The sequence below is a fragment of the Orbicella faveolata genome, unplaced genomic scaffold (assembly GCF_042242905.1).
Source record: "Orbicella faveolata isolate gen_17 unplaced genomic scaffold, um_ofav_v1 contig_2, whole genome shotgun sequence".
NCBI classification, from domain to species: Eukaryota; Metazoa; Cnidaria; class Anthozoa; order Scleractinia; family Merulinidae; genus Orbicella; species Orbicella faveolata.
In genome coordinates this window covers 16,593,015-16,612,798 of record NW_028301547.1, presented here as the reverse complement: position 1 = coordinate 16,612,798, position 19,784 = coordinate 16,593,015, and the positions used below count along the sequence as shown (strand labels likewise).

Sequence of the window (19,784 nt, the reverse complement as noted above, 5' to 3'; positions counted from 1 at the left end):
ATGCGCCGCGCGTATGTCGCATTGACTGTGTTGGCCAATGTATTTTAATTGTTAGTAATAATAGTAATAGAGCGGTTTTCAATTAAGTGTCGAAAGTAATTAGACAATTACTTTGGTTTTGGTTTTGGTTTTACTACGGTTTGAGATTGGCTGAGTAGTCTAATTGGTAAGTAATTGGTTTGATTTTGGTTTTACGACACTCAATTAAAAACCACTTAATGCAACACTCTCTCGTGGTATGCTTAACATTTATTCCACGAGCGCGCGTTGGATATAAGATGGTGGATAGCCAACGAGGCGCGTAGGGGTGGGCTATAATCTTTTCATATCCAACAATCGCTAGTGGAATAGTTGTTTTATTAAAAACACCCTCAAAAGATAGAGAAATAAACTAAAACAAATATAAAAGCTTCCCCCAAATGCTACGCGCATGCTTACCATATTTGTAGAGCGTAGTATAATAACTCATAACCCATAATGGCTAAGTCAATAAAAACTCTCAAACATCATTATTTAATGATGCAGTCTTTAATAACATTGAATATGCCATTCGTTGCTTGTATTTTCTTGGTATACACACTCGCCTAAAGGCTTGTGTGTCAACCGAGAAAATACAAATGTCTCTTAGGATATTCCATGTTATTAAAAACTGGATCGTTAGATAATGCAATTCGAGAGATTTCATTGGCTTAGCCATCATGGGTTATGAGCCATTGTTATACCTCGCAACGCAAATACGTTTTCCGATTGGAGAAGAGCGTGTCCCGTGTCGTGGGTCAAAACTCACTAACTCCCTAGGACGAACAAAACTCACAAACTCCTTAGGGAAACAACAATTTGAACTTTCGACTAGCACGTGATCAAGTCGTGCTCCTTGAAATAGCGGCAAATTTGTGAAAAATTTGTGTGGCAAATTTTTTTGTTTTTATCTTTTAATTTGGGCGGTATGACAAAACACCTAATGACTGGCGCCAAGAAAAACAGTGAAGTTTGTTTCCCCGAAACCTTCAATGTTCCCAGAGACGCAGCCGAGGGGTACATCGAGGGTCTCGGGAAAACAAAACTCACTATTTCCCTTAGGGCCAGTCATTAAGTAGACTACAAGTAGTCCCTCTTTCGCTTAGTCCGTCGTGCATGACGCGAAAGAAAACCGCGAGAAAATAATTGCTGCGCGAAATCCTGGAGGCGGGGAGCGCGCGAAAGGAGGGACTACCGCCTAAGCCCAAGTGTTTGAATTATGCGTTGCTCTCACAACGCAAAAATATTATTGGCTTATGTTAGGGGCGTTGACAACGTGTTGTCAACATTCGAGATACGTATGACGTCTTGCAGGAATGTTTTGGAACCGGAGCAAATCGAGGCGGTACCAGAGCAAAGCGAAGCGTTGGAATCGCGCTTTGCAAGCCGTGATGTTCTTGCGAATCTGCCAGCAGGCTTTCGAAAGATTTAAATTTATCCAGTGTTTTGTTTGGCAAAGCTTTCCGTCTCCAACCCGGCTGCAAGCGTGTTAATGATTTCGCCGTTCAACAGCATCGTCCAAGTCAGCGAATATAAGTTTTCTGAGATTGGCCTTTCTGCCGTCCAGTTGAAAGATTGAACCGGACTTTCACTTGAAACCGGACATTCACCTGAAATTTTCCGCTGCTATCGGCAAACATTTCACCGCAGTTGGTTGGTCTCCTATGTCAAATGCATAATGTAAATTCTCGGTTGACACTCTGCATTTGAAATTTTCGCAATAACCTTTACATTTACACCTACAGACGCAGCGAAAATCGCTAAAAGATGCCTCATTCGCAGTCTTCTTTTTAAAACTTCTTTGACAATTACGCTGAAAGAACACTAAACGAAGATATAATTCTCACGGCATATGTTTTTGCAATTTTATTCAGGATGTCTCCCGGGCTTATTGACAACAAGCGATAATAAGAGGACGTCAAGATGAGAAATCCTACACCGAAAAATCACTCGCCCGTGAAAGGGCAAACTCTTGGGCTTAGGTGCCGGTGGTAGTCCCTCCTTTCGCGCGCTCCTCGCCCCCAGGATTTCGCGCAGCCATTTTTTTCTCGCGGTTTTCTTTCGCGTCACCCACTACGGACTAAGCGAAAGAGGGACTGCTCGTAGTCTAGTCATTAAGTGCTTATTACACCGTGCTCTACAAATATGATAAGCGTACGTATACGCGTGATTATTTTGGGCGTTTTTATTTCAGATTAGTTTTCTGTATTACTGGAGCGTTTTCAGTTACTGACAATTATTCCACTCGCGCTTGTTGGATATGAGATAATTACAGCCAACTCGGCGCTAGGTGCCTCGTTGGCTACTTTCCATCTCAAATCCAACGCGCGCTCGTGGAATAAATAAACAATAGCCTCCATTTCATACGAAAATATTCTCGGATATTTGTCCGCCAAAATTAGCTGTTCCGAGAAGCGAAAACGACGGGAAGAAAAGTGTAATTTTTGAAAAGTGTGAAAGAAAACTGTGAGTTTTGAGGAAAAGATCATGTCCAAGAGCAAATATACGAGCATATTTTCGCCTCAAATGGAGGCTATTGTGTATCTTATCCTTCAGATGTTTTTCGCAACACCTGCGGTTTTGAAAATTAGGGAATATCACTCGGACATTTCCCAATTTTTGCTGTAGAATATTCAGTCACGTGACGCATTTAGACCAATCGCGCGGGAGCGAAAATATTTGATGGATTATAATTGTTAATAACACGAGAGAGCATTGCATAACTATTATTAAAACCTCTCAGTCGTAATTTAACACAGCTTGGACCAAACATACAGCAGAATCGCCTTGATGGTGGCTGTCTCTTAAAGCTTGTTCTGTATTTAGTGCCATGTTAAGTGTGAGAGGTTTAACAGAAACGTTCCTGCAGATCAAGCCTGAGAAATACTGTCTAGGTCAGAATCATGGGACAGGTGACAAGCCTTTAAGTGTTTCTACGGTTCTCTCAAGCTTTCACAAGTGTTTCTATAACTCAGTAGAAACACCAAGAAAATGTTATTTGTTACTCTTAGACAAAAAAAAAAAAAAAAACTAACGAAAAGTTGGTCGTTTATTTCGAGTACCAAAATGTAAATTCTAGTTTCCCATGCGACCACCACGTTAAGACCTCGTGCTATTTCTGTCTTTCAAGTCGAGTTAGAGAAATACGCCGGCTTTTAGTGTGACTTTTCTGATGGGGTGTTTCCTAGTATGATCCTTAGTTCGGTGTACTTTAGGCTAAAATAGCAATTTTAAATATACAAAGTAAAATATGGCCTTGGGCGGAGTATTGTTAACGAACTATATAAGAAGAAAGAAACTAGTTATTCACTTAGAAATAGTGATTTTGATATCCCTACTTTTAATACTATAAACTATTGAAAACATTCTCTTAGATATCAAGGACCGCGCATATGGTCGAAACTAGATAATAAACTGTAAGGCTCTCTGGATATCGAATCATTCAAAAAGAACATTAGGAAAAAAGACCTCACGTCATTTCTGTACAACAACAATATTTGTTGTAACCTCTGTAATTCTTAAAGACCACCTATAATATGCCTACCGTTTTCATGTACTACTTATACATGCATTTTTGCAGATTGATTGTATATACACTTCTTTTTTTTTTTTACTTTTTTAATTGTAAATAATTTTAACTTTGTTGGTGTTGTTGTTGTATTCCCAATTGGTAGTTAATACTAAATACATTGACTCTTCAATAAAGCTGTTATTGTTATTTGATTAATTTTAAATCAGTGGCTTTAGAAAAGTTTAGAATGACTTTGTAAAGGGATTATTTGTTTTGGTTTTGCTTTGGCTGAGTTCTGCGATTGGCTTAAAAAAACCAAGTTTCGACAAGCGTCGCGCCCTTTCTATATTAAGAACTGATATTTTTGTAGCTCGGTCACCAGTAAATGAAATAATCATGCTTATGTGCAAACATTGTAAACAAAGATTACCCTGTTGGCGGACTCTATTTATCTGCTGGTTTTACATTTGTAAATATTGCCATGCGATTATAGTATCAAACATAATATCACTACCATTAGTTTCTTTTTAGCCAACTTGTTGATTTTTTTTGCTTATATATGTAATATACCGAGCTTTTTACTTGTCACTGTCATGAGATATTGTTACTCAAAGGCCGGATTCTTCACGTTGATAACTGGATTTATATCGAGTTATAGATACACTTGAAAGTTTAAAGAGCACTCGAAAATCTAGATTTACTCTTGGCTACGCTCATTTACGTCTCCAGATCTAGAGCCGCATGTCTATACCTGTCCATCTTAGCCGGCACTGAAGTTCTTAGTTCAAACAGGTAGCTGATCATATCATAGGTCTCCTGACCCAGTTTTCCCCAGTGCCTCTCTCGGGCTCAACAAACTCCTACTGCATCGAGACAAAATTTGACTGAAGCAGGCTAAGTAGAAACGACAAGCATGAAGCGATTCTTTATTATTCACAGCTTCGATACTGATCGAAACTTCGTAAGCTGAATGCTAATCAAATAGTTTTTCAAAATGATAAATATGAGTTTACGTGACAAAGGAAGCTACGAACGAATATCGCCTAAAAGGATAACTTATAGTTCAACATTTCATGTACTTTGTAAGTCACGTCAACTTCACCTGAAAGATAACGGTTTCAAAGTTGACGACCATAAGTTTTTAAAAAACGTTTTTGAATCCCGGAATCATTGAGTTATTCAGCTAAAAGTAAGAGTAGGTATAGTTGTTGTGGGTACAGTCAATCCACTTTGAAAACTTCAAACCATGACTTCCAATATTTTTTATTAAACCAGCCGGACACGAGTAGCACGCTGATGAAGTTGCTCATGATCAGGGTTCACTGTGTTGAGTTTTACGTGAGGCAAAATTCCTCATCATGCTTGAAAGAAAGCTAGAAAAAACTGAAAAGAAAAATAAGTTTCGATCCATGGACGCACGTGTCGAGACCTAGACGGACTTTAATTTAGCGACTGACAGAAATGAAGCCAAGTTCGAAACACTGACAGGTGTTTGAGTGCACTTTGGAAAGACAGTTCCTTTTGCTTAACCATTCATTCCAAATTATCATGCTATCAGATCGACAAATTAGATTCCAGTTTTTTGGCTGGAAATTTTGAATGTAGCATACACGAAGACCTGGCTTTACTTTGTGTGAAAACGACTTTCTAGACTCGTAAGAAAATGCGTACTCTATGATTTGCCGAATAAAAAACCCTAAAAAGGAATTGCTAAAAGATTGATCATTATTGGTATAAATGCTTTTTCTTAGCTTTTAAAGTCGAAAATTGGGGGTTTTCGTACTTGTTTAATTAACAGGCGGAACACAAAAGCCCGCTTTATTAAAAGTGAATATTCGAAAGTATAACTTTACAAGACACAACAGTGATACGGCCCGCTGGTTTCTCCACAAAAGGATTGGAACGATACTGAAGCAAATAACACAGGAAGACATAGTTTGTCAACTGCGATTGTCACCGAATTTCATTTAAGCTGCTTGTTCTATTCCTAAGACCATCACTAACCAAGTGTCGGTTAGGAAACGGGCTCCTGAACTGACAAATCTACTCCTTGGGTTTTAAAATATCTGTTCAACCGCATGATCTCCTAACCAAACACAATGAGTAGCAACACATTGATCGAAGTGCGATAGCAAGTCAACTGAAGTATACATGTACTCGCTAACTTACCCTTTCTTATGAATTTAGCTGATACCACGATGATGTCTTTCATATCACTTTCGAATCGAAACTGATCACATGAGGCGGAAATGAGGGGGAGTAAACAAGACGAACATGTTACATCCTGCACTGGTAATTTTTTCTCACTTTGGACGAAGTTCATGATTTATAGCATTTGTCCGGTTCGAGTCTCTGAGGAGCAATGAGTAGCAGAACACTGATAGAGGTGTTTGGTCATATCCTGTTCAGTTTTACACGAGGAGTGACAGAGCACTACAACCCACAAGAACCTGAATACACGGCAGAGTCTTTTGGCTACAGTCTTATAGAAAGGGCAGGCCATGAATGGTATCGTCACGGAGATCCTAATGAGGAGTGTATTTATCAAGAATACAGCGACAGAGAAGCCACAACTTTAGCCTTCATAAGATCCAGCAGAATTAATGCAAGCCTTACAGACGCAAGTTTACCAGAAGAGAACGAAGAAACACAAGAGGATCAGCAAGATGAAGATAGAGCAATGGCTTGGAAGCGACTCAGACCGTCCGCTCTCAGAACGGTTTGTAAATCAATGTACAATGGAGCTTTAATTTCTTTACTAACTGCCACAATCATAGGTTCAGTATACTTGTTGATCTCGTATTTGTGTGATAAAACTATAAACAACTGTGAATTTCTCCCAAAGATGTCCATTCCAGTAAACGTCCAATGGATGAGATTAATCTCTGGTGCAATCGCCTCTGGTTTTCTATACGCTTCGTTTTTTTATGCACCTTATTTCTTTTTCGCCCACATCAGTTAATGGGGGTGAAAGGAAAATTGATCCTGGTGGCTTGCCTCGCATATTTCTTGGACACAACTTATCGAGTGGTTCTACAAGGCCTGGGAATATCTCATTCCAAGCTTTCGACTTTGCAAAAACTTCCACTCTATGTTTTGTTTTTTATGGGTGTATGTTGGCAAGCCTATCTTCTAACGAATCACTTCCGTCAGCGACGGACAAGGAGAGAGAAGATGGCTTTGTTTTTACAAATGACAGTTCCCTTCGGATCTATTATAATTCTTGCCGATGCTGTGAAATGTATTATTTACCCACTTTATAACAAGCAAAGTAAGGAAAGTGTTCTACGCCTGGTAATCGCATTCTTCGCTCCTCTCGTTGGAGTCTTATTTAAAGTAATCTCACGAATTTTTGTTCAGCAGCAAGAGAGCATTACCCACCCGGGTTATGCGTGTGTCTTGTTAGCGCCATTGTATTGTCATTCAGCGATTATGTTTCGAGTGCTGCAGGCAGATCTTGACAGTCTACAATCCATGTCTGTTCTTGGATTGATTCACGGCGCTACAGAAGTCATAGAACGAAGCACAATGGTTGTGATTGATCACATTTGTCATGTGATTTGCAAAAGAACATCAGCTCCTTGGGGAAGTTTTCGTACTCCTCGCCGTGAGAGACTAATGGCTGATATCACAATCATGAGCATGTTGTATGAATCAACTGCTATAGTGTCTATGAACGGCGTTTTGTATTTGTATCAATATATGTTCTTAAAAGACGATTCACTCTTAGAACTTTTACAGTCTTTTGCTATGACAACTTCAGTTCAACTGGTGATCGAGTGGCTTTTCACTAGCGTCTCTCTAGCGATCGAGACTCGCTATCAGAATATAGCTGTCATGGCTGTTTGGCAAAGAAGATGGAAAAGACACATTACAGTGGCAGTTTTAGTTACTATTTCATCAGCCCCATGGGTTAGCGTAAACTTTTTACACATGGCGCATGAGCGTTCTGAAGCGCCCTCCAATCAGCCTTGTAAAATGCCGTTTGCTTAAAACTGGAGATCACAAAGACTTTGAGCGGCAAGCCACTCTAACCGAACAGTGCCACACTGCTGACCACAAAGATCCGTGATACTGGTTGTAGCCTTCCAATGGATTGTATTTTCGTGCCATTAGTGGAGTAAACGCAAATCACACACTAAACGGCTCGGCGTTCTGCTACGTCATTAGCTTGGCTCATTTAGGGGGAAGAACCTATTTTTTTGTACAATTCCAACCAAAATTTATTCAAATAACGATTCCTGATTATTTTTCTACTTATGACAATGTATTAAGGGCCCATTAACCGATATTGTGATCTCCAGTCTCATCTAACCTCCTCATTTTTAGTTACTTCAGAATTATTTCATGTGTTTCAACTTTTTCATGACCAGTAACACTAGTGATGACTTCATCAGGCCACGCCCTTGAACATGTGACTAATACAGAAAAAATGCAAAGGCTCCCAGCCAAATTACTTTCTCGGGATTGTTTCCATTGATTTAATATTTTAATTTAAATCCTGATTACGCCATGCATCGATTTTGTTTCATTTCTAAAAGGTCAGATTTTGGGAGCATTTCAAAATATTGAAAAATTCGTAATTTTCTTTAAAAAGCATGATTTCGAAAAAGGAATGCATAGCTATGTTGCCAACGTTGGTTTTAATCGAAATTCGTCGAAAAAGGCTGGATTTAATGAAAAACCGCGTTTCCTTTAGCGTTTAAAGACACCGGAAGTGCGCCCGATATCTATTGGAAGTTACCCTATCAGCGCGTGCGCAATTTACCCAGGGGCGGGGCAGAAGACTCCTGAAATTTTTGTACTGGATCATCCAACAAAAAGTGACGTCACATCCGGTTTAAACGGTGCCGCGCAGCTCGTTTCACAAAGCGAAAAAATGGCGTTTCGATTGGGGAAGATTTTCCTCTATTTGCAAACCATCAGGTTCGTGTCCTTCCATACTGAGGATAGAAATATCTTGAAGGCACATTTCTTCGACTTTTGAAGCAAACCTGTTGGCAAAAGAGAACAGTTTAGTATTGTTTTGAAGGAAAATAACGGAGAGCCTTCTGTCATCGAATGGCGGATTTTACACATATTCAAAACTGGTGTTGTTCCGACTTTTGGTTCTTATTGTTCGTGATTCGGTGATAACACTAAGTGCAATAGCCTATAATGTTAACAACAACCTGGATGAAGTATTGCTGGCCATTGTTTGCACTGTGTACAACGGGAACATATTTAACAGAAGCCGTTTTTTTCTGAAAGTGAACACAGTTGAAGTTCTATATCCACGTGCGTGTGGTGGAAAAGACATGCTGAAGCGTATACTCAAGGTTAGTATCCTATTTCCGTATCTCTTGTTGAATACGGTTTTTCTCTGTAAGATATAAGCAATGTAGAGAGTTAGAGGCGAGCTTTGGGGATATCAGATTTCCCCGAAGAGATCAACAAAGGGGTGAAGCACTCCCCAACCAAATTTTCTGGGAGTACCCCCCCCGGGTACTGTGAAGTTGTTCATAAATATACATGTATGCTGGACAGAATTCCAATTTTATCCAGTGGTCAATTGTACATTCCTCTGTATTGTCTGAACTGCAACGCTGGCCTGGGGATCAACTTCTTTGGGCAGTTCCAAAAGAGGGGGGTTGGCCTGTTTACGGTTAGCTCCTTGGCCCTTAACTTTACCTCCGCTTTTGACAAGTACCCACTTCTACTGTGACCCGGGACGGGGGGTACTCCCTTATATGCACTATTGGGGTATGTGTGGCCCCAAAAGGTATGGTTTTTCAGTCGTTTTGGTCATAAATAGGGTATCAGTTTTGGCCATTTTGGCCTTAAATAGGATATGGGTTTTGTACTCTAGTCTTGAATTGGGTAATGTTGTTTAGAAGAAGCTACTTTTTCATCATTATTGATAAGACCATAAACAAAAGGCCGTCAAAAATTATGTTTAGGGCAACTGTGTCAGCTACCATGGTGGTAAATAGGTTATCAAATTTTTATTCTGGTAATAAATAGGGTAGGGAGAATCGCAGATTTTGGTAGTCATAATTAGTTAATTCAACTATTTTGAGATTTTAAAGATATGTTCTATATATCAAATTGACTCAACAAGAGATGCTGTGGAAACACAGGCCGCTGGAGATTGTTTTCACAGCTTTTTTAGTTCTTCCAAAGGATCTGTTTACAACACCTCATCTTCTGTTAATCTGGTGGGGATACAATGTAGCTCTGTAGCAACGGGACCTTTGTTCATCATTTGATCAATGGTTAAATGGCATCTACCTTCCATCTTGTAAAGAAAGAATGAAAAATGGCTGTCTCATACGCATGCATCAAATAATTCACAAAGGTCAGTTGTGATTGCTCCATTGTGGGTGGGCTGAGAATTCTAGCTTGGTTTGATCTTAAAGTGATTGTTTGCCATTTATTTCCCCACGCATTTGACTGAATTTGACCCTGCATGACTATTCAAAACCCTTATTGAATAATCAAATGGGCAATATCCCTATTTGTTTGAGTTTCCCTCAGTCATTCAATCACAGTGGGTTTTGCTGAGTTAATTTTCTCTTCTTTGTAAATTGATATTGCTGCTTTAAATTCTAAATCTAGGCATGTGACACTCGCCATGCGAAGAGTTGTCCCGGTTAGCCAAGCCAAAGTGTTTCTATAAAGAAAAGTTGTCCTGCCTGTCAGGGTGCCAAGGCATGACATGAGCCAAGGCTAGACAACTCACCCACCCCTGTTGTCTCACAGGTGAGACAGGTTCATGATCCTAAACGTAAACAGTTGGTTGAATTTTCAAAGAAATAAATGAAAAGTTAGCTTGGCCAGGGTAACTCAGGAGAAGGGTTGTCTTGGGTACCCAAGACCATATAAATGGTCCCTGGTAGGGCCATTCTATTTTATTTCCACACTCCCTCTTCCTCTGTTGACATGAGCTTTAGACGGGGCTATGAAAGAGTTATTTCTGCACTTTTATCTTTTCTGTTAGGTGGTAAATATTGACTTATTTAGTGAGTGTGGCTGGGGAAGGGGGTGTGGATATAAAATGGAATATCTCTAGTCAGCTCTGGGCCCAAGTTGTGTGTTGTCTAACTGATTATACAAACTATACTTTCCAAAATCTTCATGGGTAGGTGTTTGAGAGGATCATCTTATATGTTCATCACTACGGTGGAACCCCTGCGAAATAAATTCCCAGTAGTCTGGGAATTCCTAGGAATTCCTAGGAATTCCTAGGAATTCCAAGTTATTCCAAGATATGCAAATTGTGCTTTATCCAAGACCTTGGAATTTCTGGGAATATTTGGGAATAGTGGAAGTATGACTGGGAATTATTGGGAATTCCTAGGAATTCCAAGTTATTCCAAGCCATGCAAATTATGCTTAATCCAAGACCTTGGAATTTCTGGGAATATTTGGGAATAGTGAAAAGTATGACTGGGAATTATTGGGAATAATCCTTGGAACTCCTATTATTTCCCAGAGTGCTTTAAAAAATGTGTTTGGAATATCTAGGAGTTTTGGGGAATAGCTAAAACACCTGAAATATTGTTGGAAATTTCTATAAATTTCCAAAGTGTCAAAATTAAAGATGAACTCAGTGTATGAATCAATTTCCGTACATTAGTAAAAATCAACACGATCATTTCTCTGTAGTTCCATCCTTTTTTATTGTTGTCAAGCTCCAAGGTAATTATTTCCAAACAAATGTTACTACATTAATTCCAGTTTAAGTCTGACAACTCAACATAAAACTATAGCACTGATAACATTGCTTTTTAGATCCAACATGATTTGTTAGTGTATATGTGCCCATATGGACCCTTAAATCAAACACCCAGAGTTTGACTGATAGAAAAATGGATGCTCTTAGATTTGATAAATAGATTAAGCAAAAAACTCCTGTCAGCATAAATGAATATATATTATTTACAATTCCAATAAAACCAAAAGTATATATATGCATGTATATATTTAATATAATTGTAGATTCACACACATACCCATCACAGCCCACTGTTGAACAATTTTTGACTTGATCCTTTTTGAATTTAGGAAAAAGAGGAAGACATCTCTCTCAGATGTCATAAATGAAAAGCTCACAGTTTCCACACACCTGCTGTACATTTGTAAAACTGTACTGTGACATTCTCTGGACAAATTACCGGTAGTTTCATTAAAACAACGATATCTTTAGCAGCCTCTCATTGTCATACAATGTCTTGAAATTAAGGCCAGAATAGCCATACAGGCATATTCTTTGGCAGAAAATGTCTTTTTCTTAGGAACCATTAGTTTCACTTTCATCAGGGGAGTCAAGTGAATGGCCGTCAGTGTCAGAGTTCTCAAATTCTTCAGAGGAGTCAGAACTAGAAACTTCAACATCATTATCTGAATCACTGTCTGTGGACAAATCTGAGTTGTTGTGTATTACATCAGTTGGTATTTCTGTAGTCTTTTCAGGTATATGCAACTCCATTTCATCAAATGCTTCTGTGAAGCTTCAATTCTTGCATAAAGGTTGACTCCACAATCCATCAAAGTCATCCACAACATTTTTGCCAACAGCCATCTCACTCAGGTGAGCCGAAGACTCTGAGGTGTTCTGTTCATGGTGCTGGAAATGATCTCCAGCAAAAAGTGATGCAAGAGAGGGAGATGACATCAACAGGCCTGTGAAGACTGCTTTAAGCGATTTTTGTGGTCGAATCTTGTAGATTTTGGTATGGGCATAGTGGGATCATCAATATGTTTCTTGTATTTCCTTGTCCTTGCGGTCACTTTAATTCATAACACAACAAAATCAAACGAATAAAAAAGATTGAGTCAGTGGGAAACAAATAAATAACTGACACAAATAAATGACAATGCAAATAAAAAAAACCTACATCTTGATGTATTGAAAAGACTATAGATCTCATATCATGTTAATCCTTATAAATAATTCAAAGGAAAAAATGACAAGCATTGCAAATTTATACTTGCTGCATTGTGCTGACTAGGTGTTGAAACATGTGGGCTCTCAAAATAGATTTGGTGGACTAATACAACAAGCTTAAGCTTATTTCGCAGAATTTATCTCGTTTCCTTAAGTCGATTTGAAACTTTTCAGGTGAATTTCGGCTTTTGGGGTTTTTAAAGAGCACACAATGCATCGCTTAGTTTGATTTATTTACAATTATAGCTTATCATAACAGAAAATCCCTATATAATTGGATTCCTTACCTTTGCAGTGAACTTGATTTAAGTGCCTCACGATCCTTTGTTATCTTGACAACCGTCGAGAACAGATCAACCAGTTAAAGTACGTTCCATTTTCCTCCTTGATTTCTTCGTAAAAAGTCTGTGTAGTTTTTTCCTTTTGAAGCAAGACCCATCTCCCAAAAGACCACCAAAATCGCGTGGAAAGGAGCGACTGGTCCGGCAGCCTCGTTGCCAGTCTCTCTCTCCTTCTTCTCCAGTTCCATTCTCTCCTCAACTGATCAACGGAACCAATCACAGCACGCCAATTTTCACCTGACTATCCTCGTGACTGAACGTGACAAAGATCGCGTTATCCATTCTCTTTTGGCGCCCATCTTTGAATTCAGCGTTAACGGTTGATCGCTCGTGCGTTTTAGTAGATTTCACTTCCAAAATTATATCAAAATGGTTTTTGCTGCGGTCCTGTGACCAGAAGAAAACAGGGTGAGTGTCATTAACGAGAAACAAGTTATTCTTGGCGAAGATTTGGAGCTAAAGGAAAGTCTTACTGTGGATGTTTCAACGGGGAAAAATTCAAAGGGCAGATTAGCCGTATACAAAATTATTTGGTGAGTAATCGAATTCAAGTAACCTTATATTATACAAAGTAAATTCTTGTATTTAGACAGAAGCTTTTCAATGAACTTTGTCATCACGAATCATACACGAGTGGGTCACTCAGTCATGGTATGAAATTAATTCTGGCTAAAGCAAAGTTGAAATAATTTAGGTTGCCCAGTCAGCGCGTGCCTAAACAATTTGATTTGCGAATAACAAGTAGTTTCTCTCGCCACACTTGTTCAAACGAAACAAATATAGCAGTTCTCTCTGATCCCAGTCAAAGTTCTTCACAAAAACTCCGACGAGGCAGCCACAGTGTGCATGAGTTTGATACGTGTCTCCTGTGTGTTTCAGCCTGACTGTATGGCAATCCGTGTTGATCTTCAATTTTTGTCCATCCGTATATTCCTTTGTGTTTACTCTATTATTTAAATGTTCCTTTAATGTTTTAAGTGTCTTTTTTAATATTTCTAATGTCTAAATTTGGCTAAAAACCGTGATATATATATCCTCCAATTCGAGGGTTGTTGATACACTGACAGAAGAAGGAAAACCTTGATTTAATCAACTGTAAGCTCAAGATTTATGTAACATATTTATCAATAGTATACAAGCACCTTCACAATTATCAAGTCTTCTCTTTTAACATTTCAACCAGCTTACAGTCAGGTCTTAATTAGCTGCATGTATTAAACTGTGAGCACATAAACATTTGGATCTCAGTCTTACAGTACCTCATATATATCGCAATGTAATGTATTTTTTTAAAATTTGTTTTAGGTGTCATACAACAAAGATGACGATTAAGAGGCTAGCTGTTGACACCCTAATTAGAGGGCAACAAAAGAAGCTGCAGAATCAACAGAAATAACTGAACAGCAGCTAAGTTTGCCCAAACTCAGCCTTTTTTAATTTTAAGGAGTGTTTCAGTTTTGTTCTTACCATTGATTCCTTACAATCATGAAAATCCAGATTTGTTCCACATAATAACAATAATTTAAGCTACAATCTTGTGAATGGAAAATTGTTGGATTTCTAAACCAAAAAAGTAAGTAAATTATCTGAAAGAGTTCTCTTTTTATCAAACATGTAAAAGTTTGACCATCATATCTGTTTTCAGTTTTGCTTTTGATTCTTGATGTAATAAAAAAGAAACAGGATAGTTAATCTTATGTATAAATTCATGAAAGCAAATGTAATAAACCATTGATTAAAACCTGTTTGATGTGATATCAGTGACTTTATTTGTTATTTTAATGCCGGGCATTAATCATCAAAATTTTGTCTGACCTACAAATGATACAAAATTCCCAGTTTTTCTCAGATTTTCCAAAAAATTCCAACCTATTCTCAAAAAATCCTACAAATTCCAAGTTATTCTCAGAAATTCCTAGGAATTTTAGGGAATTTTAAGGAATTTTCAAGGTGAGTAAATTTCAGTTGGAATTCCTAGGAATTCCTAGGAATTCCAAGTCAGCTCTATGTAAACTTGGAATTCCTAGGAATTCCTAGGAATTCCGAGTCCGAATTACCGTGAAAATTCACACCTTAGATTCCTAGGAATTCCTAGGAATTCTTGGGAATTCCTAGGAATTTTTTCCTAGGAATTCTTAGGAAATTCCTAGGAATTCCTAGGAATTCTTAAAGTTATCTCACAAGGGAACCCTGCCTTATGGCCACCCCATTCACATAGCCACCTTGTTATTATGGCCTCTTGATTCTGGCTTGAACAAAGGCTCAGTCAGTCGGTCATTTTCTTATTTAAAGAACCCCTTTAACCACACTGTTAATGTGGTCAGATTTTTGTGGCCCAGCAACTGGATTAACAAAGTTCCACTGTAATTTAAAATTGTCAGTGTTGGTTGTTTGAAGAATATTTGTACCTCACTGAGGTGAAAATGAATTTGAGCTATTACCCACAAAACAAAATTCTGGATTGTACATTTTAGGAGTATTAATATACACAATTTATAATAAACATCAGGCATCACTTTGATAGTGAAGTCCCATAACTCTATTATTTGGAGATTGGTTATCCACTATCCCTGAAATTACCAAGGCTGATATCTCTATTATCATGTCATCAAAGCCATAATATTTTGACACCTACTGTAACCAACACAGTTTCCTTAAGCAGTAACAAGAGTCTTTCTTTAGTAAACCAAAATAGTACTTGCTGCCAGATGCTTTATAAAAGTATAACCCTTCCAGAAGCCTTCACAAAGTAATATCAGTAGCTAACAGTCTTTTTGTGGCTGATTTAAACCTTGTATTAAATCACATTGAACTGGCCCAAGTTTAATATACATTTTGTTGCATTTAGCTCACATGTTTTCAGTTTAAAGGAGAAGGTCACTCCAAAAAGCTTACTTTTTTTGTCTTCACTTATAGCAAGTGAATATTCAGCATTTCCACTCACCAAAGGTTCAGCATCTGAAGTGCCTGCTATCCTTAAGAAGTTCATCTCGAAATTAAGAAGCGACTTCGGAGGCCACCATTTTGCAACTGTCTTGGCAGCCTGAGGCTGTGTTTATGTGACTTCATTCTGTCTAACTCGAAATTGGTGGGAAGGAGAAGAACCTGCAACTGACTTGGCATCTGTCAAGAGGTCAGCAAAATCTTTTTTTTTTTTTCCAAGCGATTATCCTCTTCACTATCTTCAATGCTATTATTTTGGAGTTTAGAGCATGTTTAGCTCAAAATAAAATGTCTCGATCAAGAGCAGCCATAACCCAGAGTGGTAGTCAAAAGGCTTGTCACAAGCCATCAGGACAAAATCTGTCAGACAGAATGACGTCATGAAAATTTGGCCTGGGTGCTTCTTTGGAGGCAAACTTCATAAGGAAAACCTGCACTTTAGACACTGAAACTTCTGTGAGTGGCTAACCTTAGTGCAAGGTTTTCATTAGCGTTGACATAAAATTTATGTTTTTTGGAGTGACCTCCTGTAAAATACACACGTTAAGACTTAACTCAGTAGCAAGGTACCTCTTGTATGACCAGTAACAGTATACATGTATCCAAAAAACAAAATATATATTGTCCAAACTCAGTCATGTTAGTAGTGTTAGTGTCTAATGAGTTCCTGCAAAGAGATAATTATACAATCATTCTAGTAACTCTCCTCAATATTCTGGGAGTCTCCCACCTACCATTTAGATCATCCATCCCAGGCAAGTTTTGAATTATTGTCCAGATACAAGGGACCATGGACTCCTAGGGACAGTGTTTTAAAGTGCTATTATGATGAAATTTGCAGATGTCCTCCATAATATGAGCATAACAGTTTTGTTACCATGGCAACATACTGGGTTTCAACCTTCCCTGATGATTATAGGCTTTTCTGGCCACCTTTAGCTTTCCATTTTGATATTTGCCAATGGTGCCTCATCAGCACGATCTAGGAAGCATATTAACATGCAAGGTCAAAGTCGTAGCCTCGTTTAACATTTTTCAAGCTGAAAATCACTGAATTAGTGAAATCAGGTTAGAGGGGACTGGAAAGGAGCAAGTTGCCATGGGAAAATACAGGCTGTATATAATTTTTATAGCCATAGGTGTGTTTCCTGTAGTTCTAACTATAAGCCTACCAACCTAATGTAATATTGGGTTAAGTGTATGACAACATCAGTCACCTCATTTGCATATTTCTATTTTTTATACCTTCATATCTTTGGAACTGATGCAGATATTTGCAAAAGGTAAACAGCATTTTTAATCTTTTGTGGAATTCTATGTGATAGACCTGAAAATTCTTACTCAAGGGGTAAAAATTTAAGGATAGAAGCACGTTAAAGCATTGAGTTGAATTTATGCTGTTGGCAAAATTTTACTGTAAGGTGTCGAAAGGAATTTGGAGGGGAATTTGGTGTGGTTATTGAATTGACAGACATTGGTTCTGTTGTTATTGTCATTATCTTCTATATTTTTGAGGCAGAATGGTTGTTGGCAAAAGCAAAACTGGCAATATCCTCACTGACCTGTGTTTAGATGTTTTTAGGTTTTTGTCTCTGACAATGAAGGTCAATTTGAGTAGTTACACTGTCTTTACAATAGAACATATGGATATCAATAGTATAGTTATATTTCAATATCCTCATACTAAAATTATAGTAATTTTATGGCTCAATTTCTACCTCTGCTTTAATTTGTTTAAACCAGTTTATTTTTTTAAACCAATTTAATTGCATCAAAGGGGAAGGGGGAATCTGAGAGCAACAATAAATTAGACCAACAAATATAAGGACATTTGCAATGGTTGCTTTCATGGCCTAATGGAGATGAAGTGGACCAAAAAGTCGGAGATCTGATGTTTGAATCTAGGTCTGTCTGTACAAAGATTGTATTGTAGTATAGGAGTATTATGGTAAGTGATCACTTATGTTGGGGGGTTGATATGGGATCCTGGCTGTACTGTTGTAGGGTAGGAATAGGGATTGAGGGGTGGGTGGTGTGCTTGTGATCGTTTTTAAAAACCACTCTAAAAGTGAAAACAAACTGATTTCAATTGAAAAATTTACAGCACACGTAAAAATGATACATTATCGGTATATGTTGTTTTTTATAGGTGGTAAATGAGCAAATACCCTCATGATCAAGAGACCTGTCCAAGTGTGATTTTTTTTTTTTTTACTGATAATGGAAATCATAATAAAGATGCAAAGCCACCTTGGTGTGATTTCTTCCTTGACAGTGAAGTGCAACCTAACCAAAAGTTGCATTCTGTAAGAGGTTTACAAAAATTAAATGGAAAATTAAACTACACCAGTTTGTATTAATTTTATAAGTACTCCTCTCTCCAAAATATATTTGGTATGTTGTCATACATGTACTGGCAAGAATATAATGTAGAAATTTTATGGGAAATGTTTCCATTTAAAAAATATGGAGCTCAGACAAATAGCAATAATTCTCATTTCTGTGGTGTTTTCTTTGGTGTGAAAGTGTAAAAACAGATTCTATTACCCTACATGTAAGTTGAAGAACATAGGAGCTCCTCTGAAAAAGTTTTTTTTTTTTTCTGTTCATTTTTTTTGTTGAACATTTATATTTTCCTATAAGCAGTTTCTTCACAACACATTGTAAGATAATAACTAGCCATAAAAAGGATGTTTTTGTCTCAGAGATCATTTTCAAGATAAAAAAAAAGTGATTTTCATTTATATTTTTTATTTTCTTTGGGCAGAGACGTTTTGAGAATTTCCCTAAAAATATCACAAGGTGCAAAGGAAGGGGCAAAAATAAAAGTTATGTTTTCATTATCAGTGTGAGTCTCTCTCTGAAGCTGCAAAGTATGGTTATTTTATACTGTTGTGGATAATGTTAGGCCCATTTTAATTCAAAATACAAATGGGAACTTACATTGATAATCACACAATCCCTTAAATTGGCACTGTTTTGTTTTTTGCTTTTTCCCAGAAAACAATTTGAACATCCTTGTTACACAAGGAGGGGGGGGGGGGGGTATTCTACATAGTTTTAAATGGGGAAGCTCGACCTCAAGGTCCAACCCCTTAATACTGTATCCCTTTTTTAAACCCCTAGAAAGTAGTTTTAAAATATCTTTTTGAACAATATATCAGAATCCACTCATTCTGGGTCATGAGAGTAAATGAGAGATTATCAACAACATTTTAGAACTAGAAGAAGGGAAATCCCTAAAAGAAAGATTTCTGTACCCTTTCATTATACACCTGAATTCAACTTGTCAGAAATCCCTTACCCTTTAATAGTTATATCTGAAGCCTGAAAACTTTTGAGCAGAGTTTCTTGATATATGTCATTACATGGAGTCTCCCACATACACAATCCAGGAACTCTTGACAAGTTGCGATGAAGCTGGCTTTAAGACTGTCTGATCAAGCAGCTTCTTCAGTTTTTGAGTACAAACTTGTCACTCTCAGTCAACTTCTAGTATGGAACCTTTTCTTTTCTGGTCTGGTCCAAGTTCACAGACACTACTAGCTAGCCATCACTTTCACAACACTAACACTAGCAATGCCAGTCGCAGTCTGGTTGTTCAGTTTCACCGCACCATGTTTCATGGTCACTCATCATTGTCAGACATGAGTTCATAATAGCTTGTAACATTCACCAGCCTGGCAGTGTCATTGTTGCTATTACCTGTTCCCAGACTTCCTTTTATGGCTGGGTGTTGGGGCATGATATTTCAGTACTGTTTGCAAACAGTTTGTTAAGATTGCACATTGAAAGCGTGATGAATTAAAATAATTGAACTCTATGAAAGAGAATTCTCAGAATTGCTAGGGTTCTCTCATTCCCTGGAACTGAAATGTCTTGATGTAAGCTTATATAGAGAAAGCAGACTGAAAATAGAGCAAAATGTCTAAGTAACCTTTCAAGATAAGTTGCTAATACATTTGATAGTTAGGGATTAAAAGATAGGGAACTTGTTCTGTAAACAAGGCAGTTGAAAGGAATCGAAGCAATTAAAGGTGCA

At 37.8% G+C, this 19,784-nt stretch overlaps 1 long non-coding RNA gene and 1 pseudogene across 2 annotated transcripts; one reads left to right on the top strand and one right to left on the bottom strand.

The window, feature by feature from the left end:
* Positions 1–4,480: 4,480 nt before the first annotated feature.
* Positions 4,481–18,585, top strand: LOC149112170 (uncharacterized; annotated as a pseudogene). Its single transcript, XR_016207310.1, has 5 exons — positions 4,481–8,455; positions 8,780–8,847; positions 10,127–10,270; positions 15,716–15,932; positions 17,013–18,585. The product of XR_016207310.1 is annotated as an uncharacterized LOC149112170 (transcript).
* On the bottom strand, positions 11,166–15,190 carry LOC149112171 (uncharacterized). The gene is made up of 2 exons (XR_016207311.1): positions 12,746–15,190; positions 11,166–12,300 (listed from the first exon to the last, which is right to left on the bottom strand). It is a non-coding gene; the product is annotated as an uncharacterized LOC149112171 (long non-coding RNA).
* Positions 18,586–19,784: the final 1,199 nt, after the last annotated feature.